The sequence below is a fragment of the Megalobrama amblycephala genome, linkage group LG16, assembly GCF_018812025.1.
Source record: "Megalobrama amblycephala isolate DHTTF-2021 linkage group LG16, ASM1881202v1, whole genome shotgun sequence".
NCBI lineage: Eukaryota > Metazoa > Chordata > Actinopteri > Cypriniformes > Xenocyprididae > Megalobrama > Megalobrama amblycephala.
Window position 1 is genome coordinate 37,218,078 of NC_063059.1, and position 18,586 is coordinate 37,236,663.

Consider the following 18,586-nt stretch of genomic DNA (forward strand, 5'->3'; position numbering starts at 1 on the left):
CATTAGGCTACATTAATTTCATTAATTTCTGAGTATTTATCATGGTCACATGGTACCTGTTTCTTTCTACAGCGCAGGTTGGGGTGAGCCAGAGTTGGGGTGGGCCAATCACAGTCGTCTGTGATCATTGTTTTAGATGGTTATTTATTCATTACAGTGAGAAACTTCGAGAGTTTCTATTTTACGACAGCTTCTGAATCCACATAATTAATAGATTTAATCGGTTATAGTTTAAAGCGCGCATACATTTCCAAAAAGATAAAAAAGTCCCGAATGCATAAATGAGCATTCTATGTTTTTGATCCGATGAGCGCCCTCTGGTGGATTGTTTGTGTATATTTTTTGGTGTAACATAGGAAACGGTTCTGATGTATTTTTCTACTTCCGTGATGTAATAAAGTACAGGATACAAACAGTAAAAATAATGTCTGTGAGCTTGATGTAATGACAAAACATGATTTCACATTATTTTTATTTTTCTCGGCCGTCGCCAGCGCAACATTTAGCGACGAGCAAGAATTCAGTGAGAGTGAAAGTTGTAATGAAAGAGAGTTTGATAAGAGTCACTTTTATAGCAATGTAAAATACTGTGGAGAAATACCACTGACATTATCACATAAACTTATAGGTAAGACACAGATATGAGTGTCAATATGCTATTTTACAAGTTGACTGTGATTTAATCTCGTTCTGTGTGTTTTACAGACGCTCTCCCTCTCGATGAGGTTGAAGGTAATTTCATTCGTGCTGTGAAGGGATGTGTGTTTTCAGAGTCTCAGCCCACCCCTCTGAAAGAGCCCCTGACACTGACTGCTGTGTCACAGGTGAAGAAACCATCCAATCTTCATCATTCACAGAAAACCTGCTTCACTGCAGTAAAACCTGGAGATATAGTTGCAGTAACCGTGTTTATGTCATTTAAAAATACAATCGAGTAAAATCTGAACTACCACCAGTCAAAAGTGTGTCACATCCACACATTCTTTAACATGTTTCTTGTCCACATTTTAAAATACCAGTAAAGTCATCATCATCATCATCATCATCATTCTGAACTTATTCAGGCCATTGTGCTCATATTTAGGTGCAAACTGAATTTAATGTTTCAGACACTTATTTACATGTTCAGTGTAATTTAATTTAAAATTAAACAAAAGATTAATTCAGTTAATTCAGCATTGGTCCTTTTTGTCAGTTGTACTTTTATTCATTTATTCATTCATTAAGTTTTTAATCATCTGTCAACTCATGGGTGACTTGGACTCCTTCACAGCACAGTTTGAGAAAACTGCTTTAGAATAAAATGTTTTTAAGCTCATGAGAAACAGGAATTCAGTCAAGTTTGTCCAAACATGTCATTGTATTTATCAGAGTACCATGGTATGACCATCTAATACATCACTGTACCATGGTACCACCACAATACTTTTTTGTAAATGTTGTTTCTGCACATATTTAGGCCCTTTTTTGTGTATTTCAGGATGTGTTGAGGAATATTTTGGATCTGAATGAGTCTGTGGTTCAGAATGAAGAGTTTGTTGGTTGTGTCAGTGGTGGAAAACTGTTTCCTGGCTCTATTCCTCTAGCACACAGATACGGCGGTCATCAGGTAAAACTGACAGTCATTTCAAACCTGACAGCGATGGCATAAGACAACCAGAACAAACATTTCAACCATGTTTTATTATTATTATAGTTTGGTTATTGGGCCGGACAGCTGGGGGACGGAAGAGCACATTTGCTGGGTGAATACACAAACAGGTAAAATCATCCTGATCCATCAGAGTTCAACAGAAATCATCAGCTGTTATTGTCATGATATTTGATGTTTCTGTTGTAAATGTTGATCACTTTTCCCATAATGTTGTTTAAGATTAAAGAATGGAAAGTGTGATCTATACCTCTTGGGTTTTCAGCAGATAGACAAATGATTCTGTCATTTTTAAACTATAAAATATCACTTAATGTTTAAAGGGTTAGTTCACCCAAATATTTCTGTCATTACGTACTCACCCTCATGTTGTCCCAAACCCGTACAACAGATTTAACAGATATTATAAGACAGATATTTTTGATGAAATCCGAGGGTTTCTGAACCACACATAGGCGTCATTGCACCTTTTGAGGTCCAGAAGGGTAGTAAAGACATTGTTAAAATAGTCCATGTGACTACAGTGTTAAATCTTAATGTTATGAAGCGACAAGAATACTTTTTGTGTGCAAAAACAAAATAGAAATAACGACTTTATTAAACTATTTAAGCTGTTGTCATATGCTGAACGCAGTGCAGCGCTTCCGTGTTCGATGTCTGAATGTTCAAAATGTTAAATAAAGTCTTTTTTTTGTGTGCACAAAAAGTATTCTTGTCACTCCATAACATTAAGATTTAACCACTGTAGTCACATGGACTGTTTTAACAATGCCTTTAATACCTTTCTGGACCTCAAAAGGTGAAATGACTTTGCTGTCTATGTGTGGTTCAGAAACCCTCGGATTTCATCAAAAATATCTTAATTTGTGTTCCGAAGATGAACAAAGGTCTTACAGGTTTGGGACGACATGAGGGTGAGAAATTAATGACAGAAATTTCCTTTTTGGGTGAACTAACCCTTTAAACTTGCATCTGAACAGAAATGAAATGTGACAGCCATCAGTGTTAACCATCAGAACAGACAGCACAGTAGAGCAGTGTACAATTATACTCTTTTATAAGTATACTCAAGTATACTTAAAGTTTTACAAGCATACTCTTTTTTTTTATCCAGAAAAGGTGAAAGATGGGAACTCCAGTTGAAAGGCTCAGGAAAGACACCATACTCGAGGTGAAAATCAGTTCCTGCTGCTATTTGTAATATGATTTTTAAGTAATTCTGAGATATGTTTAGTTGTAAATTATCTTACGTTATGATTCATAGTATGTCATTATGTATATGTCATTTTTCTTGTCCTTTGTAAGACAGAAGTATTTTAATTCTTATGCTGTTTATTGTACATGATGTTTTGTGTGCAGGTCAGGTGATGGACGGGCTGTGATTCGCTCCTCTGTGAGGGAGTTCCTGTGCAGTGAAGCCATGCACTTTCTGGGAGTTCCCACCAGCAGAGCCCTCAGGTACATATATATGTGTGTATTTACTGTATAACATTTTTGATGACTGTATATTTAGACATAATGCAGATATGCTTTATTACTAAATGGTAATTGGAGAATGAATGGACATGCTCAAGAATAGTAATATATGCATTTACAACATTCAAATGTTTGATGTTGAATTTAAATTGTTTATTTATTTATACTTTTTCCATTTTTTGCCTTCATTTTTGTCAGTCTGGTTGTAAGTGAGGAACCTGTAAGAGGGATCCGTTTTATAATGGCAATGTCATAAAAGAAAGAGGTAAAATATGATCACAATTGGAAAAATAACTAAGTTCTTCATCTGTCTTCAGCTTTATAATCATGTGATTGTTCTCTGTATCTGTCAGGAGCGGTTGTTCTGCGTCTGGCCAAGTCCTGGTTTCGCATCGGTTCACTGGAGATATTAACTCGAACCGGAGAGTTAGATGTCCTTCGGTAAATTAACTTTAACTCAGGAGGGTCATTGTTTTTTTTTTTTCTCACTCTCATTTGCATTTTTTATTTTTATTTCCAGGACATTATTGGACTTTGTAATTAAAGAGCATTTTAAATCTATTGCAACAAATGACCCTGACAAGTATGTGGTGAGTATCTGCGTCTCTCTGCTGTTTAGTTGAAATACAAGATTATTTTATATTGTCAGATCAGTCTCGCTGTATTTGAATGTGTTCATGTTGTGTGAAGGTGTTTTTCTCTAGAGTGGTGAATGAAACGGCACATTTAATCGCTCACTGGATGTCGGTTGGGTTTGCTCATGGTTAGTTCACTCTATTTTACTAGTTTATTTATCACATAGATTATCATTATAGACTGATCTTAATATGCAAACTGCTCAGTCACATGATCTGCATCTTCACACAGGAGTCTGCAACACAGATAACTTCAGTCTGCTTTCTATCACTATTGATTATGGCCCATTTGGATTTATGGAATCATATGACCCAAGTAAGTTTCTTTTTGTAACCTTAGTTTTCTCCATTCATAATATTAGCAATCATCTTCCTATAAGTTTATTTTTTTTTTTTTTTTTCAGATTAACATATTAATATCATTACACACAAACACACACACACACACACACACACTATATATATTACACTTATACAGCAAAAGTGGAGAAAAATTGTATGAATAGTAAGCTACTTTAAATCTACTATAAATTATATATAATCTTATATATACATGGGTCGAGGGTCATGATTAATTGCATAATCTTTTGAATGCATTATTTGTTTTAATTTAGTTTATTATAATCTAATAAGTTAAAGTGAAACTGACAGCCATAATAATGTTATTGTTAAAAGTCTTTATTGCTTCAGCATTGTTTCTTCTGTATAGATTTTGTCCCGAACACGTCTGATGATGAGGGTCGGTACAGTATAGGAGCTCAGGCTAATGTCGGCCTGTTCAATCTACAGAAACTTCTAGAAGCTCTGAAATCACTACTGACCTCAGATCAGCTGTCACAGTAAGAGAGAATTGTATTTTCTGTTTGTATTGGTCTGGAATAAAGCAGGTGATTCATGATGTTGTTTTATTCATTTCAGATCTCAGCAAATATTGAGAGAATATCCACAAATCTACCATCAAAGGTGAGCGTCATTAGACAGTATAGAACACTGTATTCATCTCTGATTCATTTCTAATCTCATTTTACATTTCTGTTATAGATTTCATGAGCTGTTCAAAGCAAAGTTAGGCTTTTTGGGAAATGAAGAAAAGATTCACATGTGATTGCATTTCTTCTAAAGGTAAATATTAGCTGGATTGGTCTTTTCTCTCATTTTCATTAATTAATATAATAAAAGTTTTATTAGCCATTCTCAGAAAATGGTGCCATTTGTGACAGAAAATGTATTTATAATTTTTTTTTTTTTTTATGAAAAAGTAAAGAATCAGTTAACCGTTAAAGAAAAGTTATTTTTTCCTATATATATTTTTATATATAACAGCCAAACTGTCAAATAAAGTCATTAAGTTCAGTATCCAGTTATTTCAGTATTCGATCACACAAATGGCAGCATTTCCTGTGAATGACCCATATAATGTTTTATGACGTGTGATGTGTTGATTTGAGCTAATGGAGGACACTGGAGCAGACTTCACTATGACTTTCAGACAGCTGAGTGAAGTGACCCTGTCTCAGCTTCAGAAGGGATCCATTGCTCCGGTACATTTCCTCTCCATTCACAGTCACACCCACAGCAAATGCAATATCCATAATCATGATTTCAGTCCATTAACTGTGACTGTGTCTCTCTTGACAGTCAGTGTGGGCTCTTTCAGACCTCTCATCACATGAGTATTTCAGAGACTGGGTTCAGCTGTATGTACAGCGTCTGCTGAGGTAATGATGCAGTAATGTCCACTCGCACACATTAGAGCTTTGAAACGAACATCATTTGATGTTTTAATCGTCTTCTACAGTGTAGAAAGTGACTCAGATGCAGCACGGCAGCACAGAATGCAAGGTATGTTTTGGTGTATGTTATATGATGCAATGTTATATTTTGTTTTTATATATTGTTACAGTATGTCATGGTACACTACCACTGAAATGTTTGGGCTTGGTAAGATTTTGTAATGTTTTTGAAAGAAGTCTATGTTTGACTTATTGAACAAAAATACATTAAAAATTGTAATTTTGTGAAATATTATTACAATATAAAACAACTATATTCTATATATTAATATATACATACGGTAGTGTATGTTGTTTTACGATGTGTTATGTTGTATTTATTGTTATTTATGTTTGTTGAACTCATTGAAATTGTTTTTATTGTTCAGGAATAAACCCACGGTACGTGTTGAGGAACTGGATGGCCGAATCTGCTATCAGAAAAGCAGAGAAAAATGACTTTTCAGAGGTATTACTACATGTGATGTCAAACTAAAATGTTGTCATGATCATGTTTATTATACATCTTAAAATATTTGCTGTAATATATTACTTTAAAATAAAGACTTCATACATACAAAGTAACATCTTCAGACAGTCTATTAGGGCTTGTCTTTTTCTTAGGTGACAGTATTTATGATGTGTTTCTAGGTGGCGCTGTTGCAGAAGACTCTAATGGAACCATTTTTGAATCAGGATGAGGCTGAGAGAGCTGGATATGCCAGTAAACCTCCATCCTGGGCTCAGCAGCTGAGGGTCAGCTGTTCTTCCTAATCTACTCAGGGACGAATGGGAAATAAAATCACAAATTTCAGCATCATTTGAACCAAAAATATTGTTTATAACATTGTTAACACATCTAAAGATCTGAACTTCCTAATGGCTGATCTGATTGGATGATGAGCCATGTTCGACATTATATATATACACCTCTGGCTGCACAGTCTTCAGCTGTAACAATCTAACATGGATGTCTTTTGTCGTATTGCTGTTTTTGCATTTCTACAGAATGAGCGAAAAACTTTGCATCATGCATCATCTGTTTATGCCTGCATCATACATCTCCTGTTTTCTGTAAAAAGGAGAACTCAACAATTAGGCATGCCTGGAATCTGTTTAACAGTTAACTTTGAAAGACCTGATTTATTATGACATTTCATTAGCAATGAAGATGAAGCACATTTGCAATACATACAGTATATAATCTGATTAGATGCAACATATTTACATATTTAAGTTTGGTGGTGTAATGCAAGCATATTAACAACAGAATTAAAGATGTGTGTCCTAATGTCACGCCAAGAGCTGGTTTGGCGGTCAGTTCCTCAGTCCAACTGTCAATTAGCTCTTTCTGTCTTCAAGATCATTATTGACCACGCTTTTTCTGCATGGCTGTCATCAGTTCTGACATGAGGTCACCACCTGAGGGCGCTGTTAGTTGAGGTGTAGTTCTCTTTGGTGGAGGTGGAGCCACTTTTCTGAACGTAGCCGGCGGATGGGTTGGCAGCCGGTGCAGGAGCTGGAGGTGGAGGCAGGGGTGGAGGTGGTGGCGGCGCTCCACCTGCAGATGCAAAGTTTTGGGGACCAGGAGGAGGTGGTGGAAAGAAGGCATTGGGGTCTGGAGGTGGTGGGGGGAGCATGTCTGCCCCGTAAGATCCAAAACTAGGTGGCGGCGGAGGAAGAAAGTCAGGGGGCAGCTCGGCATCTTCTGGAGGAGGTGGTGGAGGAGGCAGGTCATCCATGGGTGGAGGTGGGAAGGAGGATTGTGGGAATTTAGGTGGAGGAGGAAACTTGTTGACTTTGGTTGCGCTGGCAGGAGGGGCAGGAGGAGCAGGGGAGGAGGAGGCAACATGGGGTCGGGTGGTGGAGGAGGCAGGATGTCCAGTGAAGGTGGAGGTGGTGGAAAAGATGTTTGGTTGGCAGGACCCTTCAAAAACAAACCAAATTGGCATTCAGGTGCATTTCAAACAACTCTCAAGGGACCATCACCCTTTCACTCTTGTGAAAAAGTAGTGTGCTTGATTGTACTAAATGTGCTCTTGAAGTAAACTTTAAATCTTTAAAGTATATTTTTAAAAAAATACTTGCAGATAATATAATATTAATTAAATAAAAGGCCACTTGCAGTAAGTGCACTTAAAAATACAAATTGTACTCTTTTTAACTGTTTCTAACACAGTTAAAGGGTTAGTTCAACCAAAAATTAAATTTCTGTCATTAATTACTCACCCTCATGTTGCTCCAAACTTGCAAGACCTTCGTTCATCTTCGGAACACAGAATTAAGATATTTTTGATGAAATCCGAGAGGTTTTTTTTATCTCCCATAGAAAGCAACGAAATTACCACATTCAAGGTCAGGAGAAATAGTAAAGACATTGTTAAAATAGTCAACATGACTACAGTTGTTCAACCTTAATGTTATGAAGCAACAAGAATACTTTTTGTGCACAAAAACTAAACAAAATTACTTTATTCAACAATTTTTCCTCTTCTCCGTCAGTCTCATACGCAGTTGGTGCAGTGAACGCAGTGCAGAGCTTTTCGTGTTTACGTTCATACACCAACTCAGGATTGGCCGACGCTGTTCACGTGAGCAGCACGACACATGCTGACGCAGGAGCCGGCCACGTAGAACTGACTTAAAACACAGAAGCTCTGCACTGCGTTCACTGCGGCAAATGCATATGAGACTGACAGGAAAAATTATTATTTTGTTTTGTTTTTGCACACAAAAAGTACTCTTGTCGCTTCATAACATTACGGTTAAACCACTGTAGTCACGTTGACTATTTTAACAATGTCTTAACTACTTCTCTGGACCTTGAATCTGGTAATTTCGTTGCTTTCTATAAGACATTTAAAATAAAAAATAAAAAAAAGGATTTCATCAAAAATATCTTAATTTTTGTTCCAAAGATGGTTTTGCAGGTTTGGAATGACATGAGGGTGAATACGTAATGACAGAGATTTCATTTTTGGTTGAAATAACCCTTTAAAGGTTTTTCTTCATTACTAAGGAAACTGATAGATTGAGATGTACCATTGTGTCCTTTGTAGGCTGAGGAGCGTGTCCATTTGCAGCTTTGACTGAAAGATAAAGAAAAATGTCATCAAAATCCTTTTACATGTTAATATATTAAGATGTATGATGCATTTTATAATAATCTATTTAGCTCATTATCTCTACCTTTAGGTTTAGTGGAGGGTGTCGATGCGCTGGAGGAGGCCTGGATAGTGCGGTTAGCCCAGGTTGCAGAGCCTGAGGCTTTCCTCACAGCGGTCTTGTAGTTTTCATATAACTGCTTACCATACTATGAAAAAATCATGACAAAACAAGACCATTAATAAGGTAGAATAACTTAATGCTTTTGACAAAGTAGACAGCTCACAATAGGACTCAACTCAATAGAGCTACAATTTAAAGTGTACATCTTTGCATCGTAAATTACAATTTATAATGCTAATTTTTGCTTCAAAAAGTTAATTTTCGCTTTATTTAATATCTTCTTTGTGTTTATCATACAGTCATTTTCTACTTTATAATTTTTGGGGCAAAAAATGTATGGTGTGTGGCTTGATTTCTGCTCACCTTTGCAATCCGTATCCCAGTCACCCACAGAGTCATGCTCAACTCATCATCACAGCACAGATACTTGATGTATTGTGATTCTTTTTGAATCTGAGGATGCTGAAAGCAGATCACAGAAACCATATGAACATGACACAAACCTGATATATACATCTGAGAAGGTTAAGATAATTTATTTTGTCATTCCCTTCAGATTTTTGGAACCACTTATTATTTTTTAATCTAATTGTTTATAAAGGGTTGGTGAATAACTTATATAAATTAATTCATGATTTTCTAATATTAGTTTTTCCCCCAAATAGACAGTTGATGTTGTTAACATTGATTTGCTTACAGATGTTGATGATTGAGCTGCAGTTGCACAGCAGAGCCAGTAGATGGCACACTAAAATCACAATTTGATTGCCAATGCCCCTTTACTGCCACACTTTAGGATTAAATATTGCTAAAATGGACCAAAACAATGTTGTTCTTTATTATAATGAATTATTGCATACATGAAAAGAGTGCATGCCCTTTTTCTGTTGGAGTCTAGTTTTCATTTTGCATCTGGTACATTTATTGCATTTCATCATGTGTTTGCATTAATTGCTTGACAAACACAAAAACAGCCCATCCTAACCTAAACAAGCTGAAACACCCTTGATGGTTTGATGATTTGTCACGTTTTTTAACAAGAGATCAGCACATCAGGTTTTGCTATTATCCTAAAAGGTATATTTGTTGTCTATGGGTTGATGTTGGTAAAATAGCTTTTTATAGTTATCATTACTTTGTCAAAACAAGACTTTAGCTAGTTATATTTTTTCCATGCCTCATTTTTAATTTGGTAGAACAATAACCCAGAGAGTGTAAACTGTTGACGTATTCTAAATTGTGTGCAAAGGTTTTAATTACAGGACGGCTCTGCCAACTGCATAGTCTGAACACAGAAATAACCAGAAAAAATGTTTTGACCTTTCACTACTTGTGGCAGGCTACTAAACCATAGTATCTTGTTAAAATTATAGACGTAATATTCATTTGTAAAGGCGTGAGAGCCATGATAGCAGCACGTGAGCTAGTTTTAAACTGGTTGCGTTTCTTGCGTGCATAAAAATATACTGTATACAGGTAGCTGTGGGTGCCACAGGGTTCGCTCTCAGGCCCACTGTAGTTCTTCACACAAGATGTAGCAACTTCTTTACCAGATGTAGAAAGTTTACACATCAGTTATTTTAGTAACACTTTTTCCTTGTTGCTGTGTAATTAAGTACTGAGTAATATTAAAACTACAGTCCATAAGCTTTGCGTCTTTGTCGCCATCTCTGTTTGAAATGTGCAATTGCAGTTATTTGCGGAATTATCTTATTTATGTGGGTTGTGCATCGGCACGGCTCCTCAGCGCAGATGAATCTAATGTTTTGAGGTGTAGCTGTGTGTGAGCTGTCAGTCAGCACATCAGTGTGGATCTTCACCGTACATCATAATTACAGATACTGTGTCTTGTATGTCCAAAGAGTTTCACTGGAAAATGTCATCTGAAGAAGTAAGTAACATGTCATCCACTTTTGATCTGACCAAAAAAAAAAAGTTTTGCAATAAATCGCATAACCAATGGAGTAAATTATTATTGTTATACTTTGTTCTCGAATTGTTAATGTTAAAAACATCAACATTGCGTGACTGTGTCTGTAGTGTGTAGTGTGTATTACGTTCTCCATAACTGCATGGATTAAGTGAAAACGTATGCTACTGTTACCTTATTACCCAATGAACCACTGAAATGTTTTACCTGTCCAGCAGAAAAATAGCCATCTCTGCATCATTTTGAAACCCTTTTAAATCACGGAGTTCACGCCACCTTTCAAAAGCCCTGCCGACATTTATTTATTCTTTCGCATGGGCCTGATCGCTTTCCTTTTTTTACTGTAGGCTCTCTGCAGTCTGAAGTCTTTTACGTTTTTCCACAGTTGTTGATGATGATTGTCGTTTTGAACTGTCTGGATTACAAGCCACAATCTCAAGTTTAAATACATTCCAAGAAGAAGCTACAAATGATCCGCCACCTGCAGCATCCTCACATGCGATATAGCCTACTAGCCTTTCTGTTTACAGACACGATGTAAAGACGTTAAGACAAACATCAGCAAACTTCTATTTCTCGCGGAAACCTACCAGTACCACTCGATTTAGAAAACATTATTACAAGCTTACTGTTGTGAATCGGGCTAAGGTAAGGAGATAGATTTGAACACTGTTTGGTTATGTACTTGCTCAATAATTGATTTTGATCATTTTTAACCAAAAAAAAGTTACGGACTGTAGCTTTAATAAACATCATGTCCTTACTATAGGTTTACTGTTAGGGTTTGGTTTATTGTTCGTTGCTTGTAGTTATGCTGTTATTACTACAGAAAGTAGATGTAACAAGGACACTGTAAAATAAAGTTACCATTATATTTTATAAGATGCTGTTTTGTATAAACTATAAAATACTGTACCATTTCTTGAATTTTTCCTCTTGCTATCTAAGAAAGATCACTTGTGTATCTTCAAACCCCCATCCTTATGTTTCATGTTCCCACAGCTAATGCTAGCTCTCATCCACGCACGCTAAACAGGAAAAGATTTTTCCTCAACCACTTCCTGCGTTCTAGAAGTTCAATGCAACACATTGGCTTTTATCTTTGGGGTAGTCATTTGGCTAATTATTATATATTAAAGCACCAGGCATAAAAGAAGCACACACCTTGAAATAATTATTGTACAATTCGTGTTTAGCAGCCAAAGGTTTGGGATTACACCTACCAGCTTGAGTAGTGGTTTTTGAGTGGACACTTATGAAAGAGAAGCAAGCAGATTTATGGTGCGTAAATATCAGATAGTGCCTGGAGTACCTAAAGATACCTTGTTATTATGGCAAATTACTTAAAAAGCTGAGGTCGCACCTTAACACTGACCCAAGACTAGATTTACCATTTAGTCATTAAATAGGAATATCATTTGGGGATGTAGTTTTGGATCAGTGGAGCATTTTGAAGGGTTGCAGAAAGGTCATCTTCAAGGTTCTAACCCTGTCACACTATTGCACCACTCCAGGATGCTGAGGGGAAATAGATGCTATTTAAAGGGATGTAATTTACAGCTTCTTTTGCTTTGAGCCTCATGTTTTTTATGTCTGCTTTCATGTCCATGACTAGCCTACTGCTGATAGAGCAGCATTTTGTTACGGAAATGATGAGGATTCACTTTATGTCCCAAAGTTCAGAAGCACCATGAAAACCTCTGTTTGGGTTTTTAAAAATATCCAACATCAAAATTCAGCATATTTCATGGAAAGAGAAGTGTTAATATGTATTCTCATCATCACAATAGTTTTACGTACCAAAAGTTGCTCTAAAATAGACACAATAATAAATTAGATGGTATTTGGCTTGGAACACTTTTTTGCTCCTTTTTACACAAAGTGTGTAATATTAGTGTTGCAGAATGTGTTAAAGGAGAAAATTAGCTTAAAACCTAAAACTAGACTTGTGACTACAAAACCATCATAATGACCTCGTGAAAAAACACTTTAGCATAATTTTCAAAAAGGAAAAAAATACAGAAAAATTACAGAAATAATGTACTTTAAAATAATTGATTTGAGTGTAAAACTGAATGTAATATTCCGGACATTTAATTGCATATTAATTGCAATTAAATTAAATGTATTCAATTACTTGAACTTTAGTGTTAATGGTCTAACTAAAATATATTTTAATTTATTTATTTATTTTGAATCTTTCATGTTGCCTGTATTAAATGTATCTGTAATTACACATTTGAAATGAAGTTGCAATTTAGTACATTTAAAATATTAACTTTAAATGTAATACAGAATAACCGGATAACACAACCGTACTTTACATGAATAACCGCTTTATAACACAACCATTAATAATCATGTATGTTAGTCAACACAACACATCAAAATAAGTGTACTTCTTTAAAGCATGACAATTGATTATTAAAATATGATTTTAAATGTCTTTATTCTAAAACCTTTAATTTGACATTATTGCAACGTACACTTTTTTGAACTTAAGTGAACTTAACACACTTAAAAGTAAACTTAAATGGCCTTTTGTTTAATTAATATATTACCTGCAAGTATTTTTTTTTTTTAAATATATGTTTAAGATTTAAAGTACACTACAAGTTCAATAGAATTAAGTGCACTTCATTTCAAGGGTGGGCCGTTTGTTTTACTTTATTCATCCTTGTCACACTGTAAGTTTCTGCTCCAAACTCTGTGTTGATGTTAAAGTGAGAGCGTTCACCATAACGGACACTGTACCTTGAGAATGAAGCAGTGGTCTGTTGGGGCTTTGTATTTGTTCCTATATTCTTTGCAGTAGTAGACGTTCACATTGTCAAACTGCACCAAACACACAAGATCCCGTGATGCCTGATGGAGAGAAAACCCCATAATGCACTGAAATTTAGTTTCTTGACATTTTCACCAAGCCAGTTATTATTTAGGTTTAGTCATTAAGTGTTCATTTAAATAGCAGCCTGATGTACAATAAGGGAGGATTTGTCTGAACTCAAAATACTCCGTATGTTTCACTGTCTGGGTTGCCTGATCTGACCTTTGTCTTGCCTTTGGGTGAGTAATACAATCCAGAGGCTCGCAGCAGGAAGTAGCGCTGTTTCCAGGATTTCTTGCCATCCTCCTTCAGATACAGAACGCCCTCAAGGTCAGGCACAATGACGGAGGCTCCACAAAAATTCTCCTATACCCAGAAATACAGAACCAGACATAAAGACTTTGTTCATTCACTTACACTTGTGTCATTCATGTCGACTTTCTGTTCACCGCACTGGAACGACATGAGGGTGAATAAATGATGATAACATTTTCATGTGTGGGTGAGACTTGTTTAGACCTGCATTTCTCGTTTAAATGGCTTCAATTATGACATTAAATCTGACTCCATTAAATACTTTTGATGAACATCTACATCTGTAAATTGACCTAAAATCTCTCAATTATAACAAAAGTTAAAGCCAGACGCACCTCCAGAAGTTGTTCTTTGTCTTTTTCTTTCATGTCCATTAGAGATTTCTTATCCTTTTTCCACATATAAAATATCTGTAAAAGAAATAGACATAATTTTAATCAGCATTCAACAAAATTTCAATAATTATTTTTTAAGTAAACATTTTGGTCTAAACTTAAGAAGTCTTCTAGACTTCTTCCATTACAGAAGTCTGTCAATGTGCTGAGTTTAACTGTTTTCTAATTTCTCTTCCATTTTTTTTTAAATTGAACTAGAAATAGAGAAGTCAGAGAACAGTTTTTGCATGGGAAATATCACAGTTCTGTAGGCAGAGGAAACAATATACTGTAAGTGAAAGGCGTTATTTTTAGTGCTTTTGTATTTTACTTTAATATTATCAGAAGCTGTAATTCAATGTGTATTGGCAAGAAGCACAAATAGCTGTCCAAACACTTGCCTGAGGGTTTCTGAACACTTCATATTTGTCTTTTTTCTCCTGAAAAATCACTTTGTTTTCACTGTCCCTGGTCCATGTAGAAAGAGGATCCACTAGGTTCCTTTCAGTCGGTCACGTTCGACGTACGTCAGTAGTGACCGACGAATGGATATCACTAGAGAGCCCCTATCAGCTTCGAGAGAACTAAAACAAGCCAATGAACATTGGCGTGCGATATTTGCATAATGCGCACTGCCACATCTGGGGATATAAATAGGAAGCAGATGCAATCGCACTCTGTCTTTCGCTTCGGAGCAACACTTTGGTGTCCTACAGCCTGACTGAACTTCAAACAAGTCTGAAGAACGAAAAGAAGCAGCCTTACCGTGTTGGTGTTACGACTCTGCAGCGAGTGCGGGAGCTTCAGGAGCCAGGCAGAAACTACTGCTGTGAAACAGCGTTCCGCTGTAAATCCATAAAGTTGGTGTGCGATTTGGGCCGGTCTCCTGTGTGTGTGTACACACTTCTCGTGACACTCCCGTGTGTCTCGACACAGAAAGAGCTGTAATTTCCCCTTCTAATATCAGACTTCACAGACAGACACCTGCGTCTTTTTCAAGACGTCATTCAGTCTGTGCGTTTCTGGAGGCGGTCGTTTCCTATCCTCGCTGACGGCCACAATCACTTTCTCTCATGTCTGCTTAGCGTGCTGAGACTGTGTTTGTGGTGGGTCATGTTCTCGTGAATATGAGAGCATGCCCACGTCGGCGCGTTGTTTGTCTTGCCTTTCTCGTAAGGGCTTGAGCGCTCAGCGCGCCGTGTGCCGTCGAGCTGACGGTTGACAGCGCGCGTTGCTATGGCAACCCTGCGCGTCGTCTGGCGCTCTAGATGCACGGTCGAGACTCGAGTGCCTTTTAATGAGGTGGAGTCCCCTCACTTATTCCCTGATCTAGTTATTTTTCTGAATCAGAAAAATACTACTTTGGTTAATAAGCTTGGGTGACCAGAGGATCACAGTGGGGCTATACCCGCGAGCCATTCTCCGTGGGCCCCCCACTCCTCTAGTGCATCGCAAACATGTTGTGTCTGTGTTCGTGGAGGGGATCGCAACATATGGGACCCAGCCAACAGACAACGTCAGTGACGGATGTTGGCCTGGCATCAGACACTCCGCAATGTCCGAGCCGAAGGGGGAGGCGCAAGAACTCGACAAGGTTCGCCAAGCGGGGAACGCAACTGGAGTCAGATGCACGTATCCGGCCCAGGGGGCGGGAATGGCATTGCAAGCCCGACACTAAGAGAGGGTTCAACGCGTCTACCGGCTAGTGGAAGCGAGTACACAGGAAGATACCGGCTCTACACATAATCTATAGAATCTAGCGAACGTGTTAGGTGTCACCCAGCCTGCAGCTCTACAGATATCTGTCAGCGAGGCACCATAATCCAGCGCCCAGGAAGAGGCCACTCCTCTGGTGGAGTGGGCTCTCAACCCGAGCGGGCAAGGCACGCCCTGGGATTCATACGCCAACGCGATGGCATCCACTATCCAGTGGGCCATCCTCTGCTTGGAGACAGCCTTTCCCTTCTGCTGGCCTCCGTAACAGACAAAGAGCTGATCTGAGGTCCTGAAGCTTTGCGTTCTGTACACACGCAGAGTACGGACGGGACAGAGCAAAGCTAGGGCTGGGTCTGCCTCCTCCGAAGGCAACGCTTGCAGGTTCACTATCTGATCTCTGAAGGGAGTGGTAGGAACCTTGAGCACATATCTGGGCCGGGGTCTCAGGATGACGTGAGAGTACCCGGGCCCGAATTCCAGGCACGATTCGTCAACAGACAATGCGTGCAGGTCCCCTACCCTCTTGAGCGAAGCCAATGCAACCAGGAGGACAGTCTTAAGGGACAGTGCTTTTAACTCGACTGACTGCAAAGGTTTGAAGGGATGACCCCTGAGAGATGTAAGAACCAGGAAGAGATCCCAAGAGGGTATGGAGGAAGGGCGAGGAGGATTTAACACTCTGAGGTCTGAGGGTATCGCCGGCGATACCACCGTGGTTTTTTCTTATCAGTATGAAAGAGACTCAAAATACTCCGACAATGTTGCACATACAATTAAGAGTTATACACCATTTTAATCTGTGGAATATCTTCTTTCATTTGTATACACTCAGAGTAAAAACAAAATGTTGCTTTTTGTAAAATAAAGAAAACTAACATGATCGTGATCTCTCGTCTCCTCTGAACGAAGTCCAATCTGATAGTTCTTAGAAAATGAACTGTAACTTAGTGAATACTAATGACAAAAAAATTACACTTATGTCTAAAAAAACGTTAAGATGTCAGGTTTTAAAACATATAAGTCAAATCGAAAACAAACCTTCTGTGTTTATGTAATCTGTATGAAAAGAGAGCCATGTCAGAAGTCTGTGATTCAGCTCATTATCCGCTAATGCGGCCACGCCACGGAGCGAGCGCTATTCAAACGCAAATTCAGTCAATACATGCATTCGTCATCTCAATCGTGTATTTACTGTCTTCAAAAGTGTTTTGAATAGCCATATTTAGCGATCTCTTGCCTCTGTTAGTTCCTTGATTGTCACATGATATGCCTCTTCTTTTACTGAGGCATTGTGGACAAAAGGGGCAGAGCGCCCTCCGGCTCAAGTATGAATTAAAACACAGCATCCAGCGCTCATAATGATGACAATAAATATGAATAATAAATATTACCCTCTGTATAGAAAATTGATATAAACATATGAGAATCCATCAATATTTCTCCAAATGTGTATGCTTTAAGCATATTAAGAAATTATGGTCAATATAAGATTTAAGAGTCAAAATGTGAAGCTTGAGTCTTAGATCTTTTTAATGTATAGTTTGTCAACTGCACATCAACATTTAGGCTTTATAATAAACAAATATAGTAGCCTATATGAAATGCCCTAGAGGTAGGAATGTTCAGACGCTTTGCATCACAGAAATACATTATATTTAAAGTATATTAAATAGAAAACCATTATTTGGTTAGAGACTTGAGACTTCTTTAAAAACATATAATGGCAATGTGTTCAATCTTTTGACTGGTAGTAATTTAACATAGGCCTATACAAAATTTCTTCATATCATGTGCAATAATACGTGCATGCATGATCACAAAAATCATGTTTTTTTTTTTGTCCTGAGTGGACTTTAATCCTGTATCAGCATGATCACAGAGGGTTTTCACAGCCTACCTGACTGAAAGGCCTCATTAATATGCAAGTCATTTCAGGTCATTATTATCATTCTTTTGTCTTCTCAGTGAGAATCACCCATTATACATGAGGATTCACGCCTCCATGTGTCACAGACACGTCAGTTCCACCTCACTCCCTTACCCACGCACCCAATCACCGGAGTACTGATACCGCCACCTGCAACTATCACAATCATCACCTCACTACTTAAGCCCCACCACACACACACATTGTCCGGTCTCGTTCGTGATACACAATTGTATGCTTACCTCAAGGACTCCCAAACGACACTTACCTGTCTCCATACTCTCCATCGTACCATCGTCTCCTGGTCTCCTCGTCTCCTCGTGTCTCTACCTACCTGTGTGTGAGTGTTCCGTCAACTCAACGTCTTCATCGAACTGCATCTGCAATACAAACAAGGACAGTATTACCTCTCTTTCATCCTCAAGATCTTCATTACCATTATGCACTTACCTGTTGCTCTGCTGATTTTCTAAATAAACATCCAAACTGCATTTACATCTGTCTCCGGTGTCTCTACTGTAACAGAAGACCGGACCACAACAGCTTACAATCAGCAGAGCCGTCAAGACCCTTCCAGGAGCTCGTGGATGCAGTTCGGCGAGCACTCACTCCTCAACCACCGTCACCATCACCAGCACCAACCACCGCTGCTGCCACCGCTCCACAGTCACCTCTACTTCACCGGTATTCACCGCCAGTCCCATGGCCAAACCGGCGCCCTACTCAGGATCGCGA

At 38.0% G+C, this 18,586-nt stretch overlaps 2 pseudogenes; one reads left to right on the forward strand and one right to left on the reverse strand.

Moving 5' to 3' along the window:
- Nucleotides 1-352: 352 nt before the first annotated feature.
- LOC125248592 lies at nucleotides 353-6,638 on the forward strand (annotated as a pseudogene).
- Nucleotides 6,639-6,729: 91 nt separating this feature from the next.
- On the reverse strand, nucleotides 6,730-18,555 carry LOC125248289 (annotated as a pseudogene).
- Between the last annotated feature and the right edge of the window lie 31 nt (nucleotides 18,556-18,586).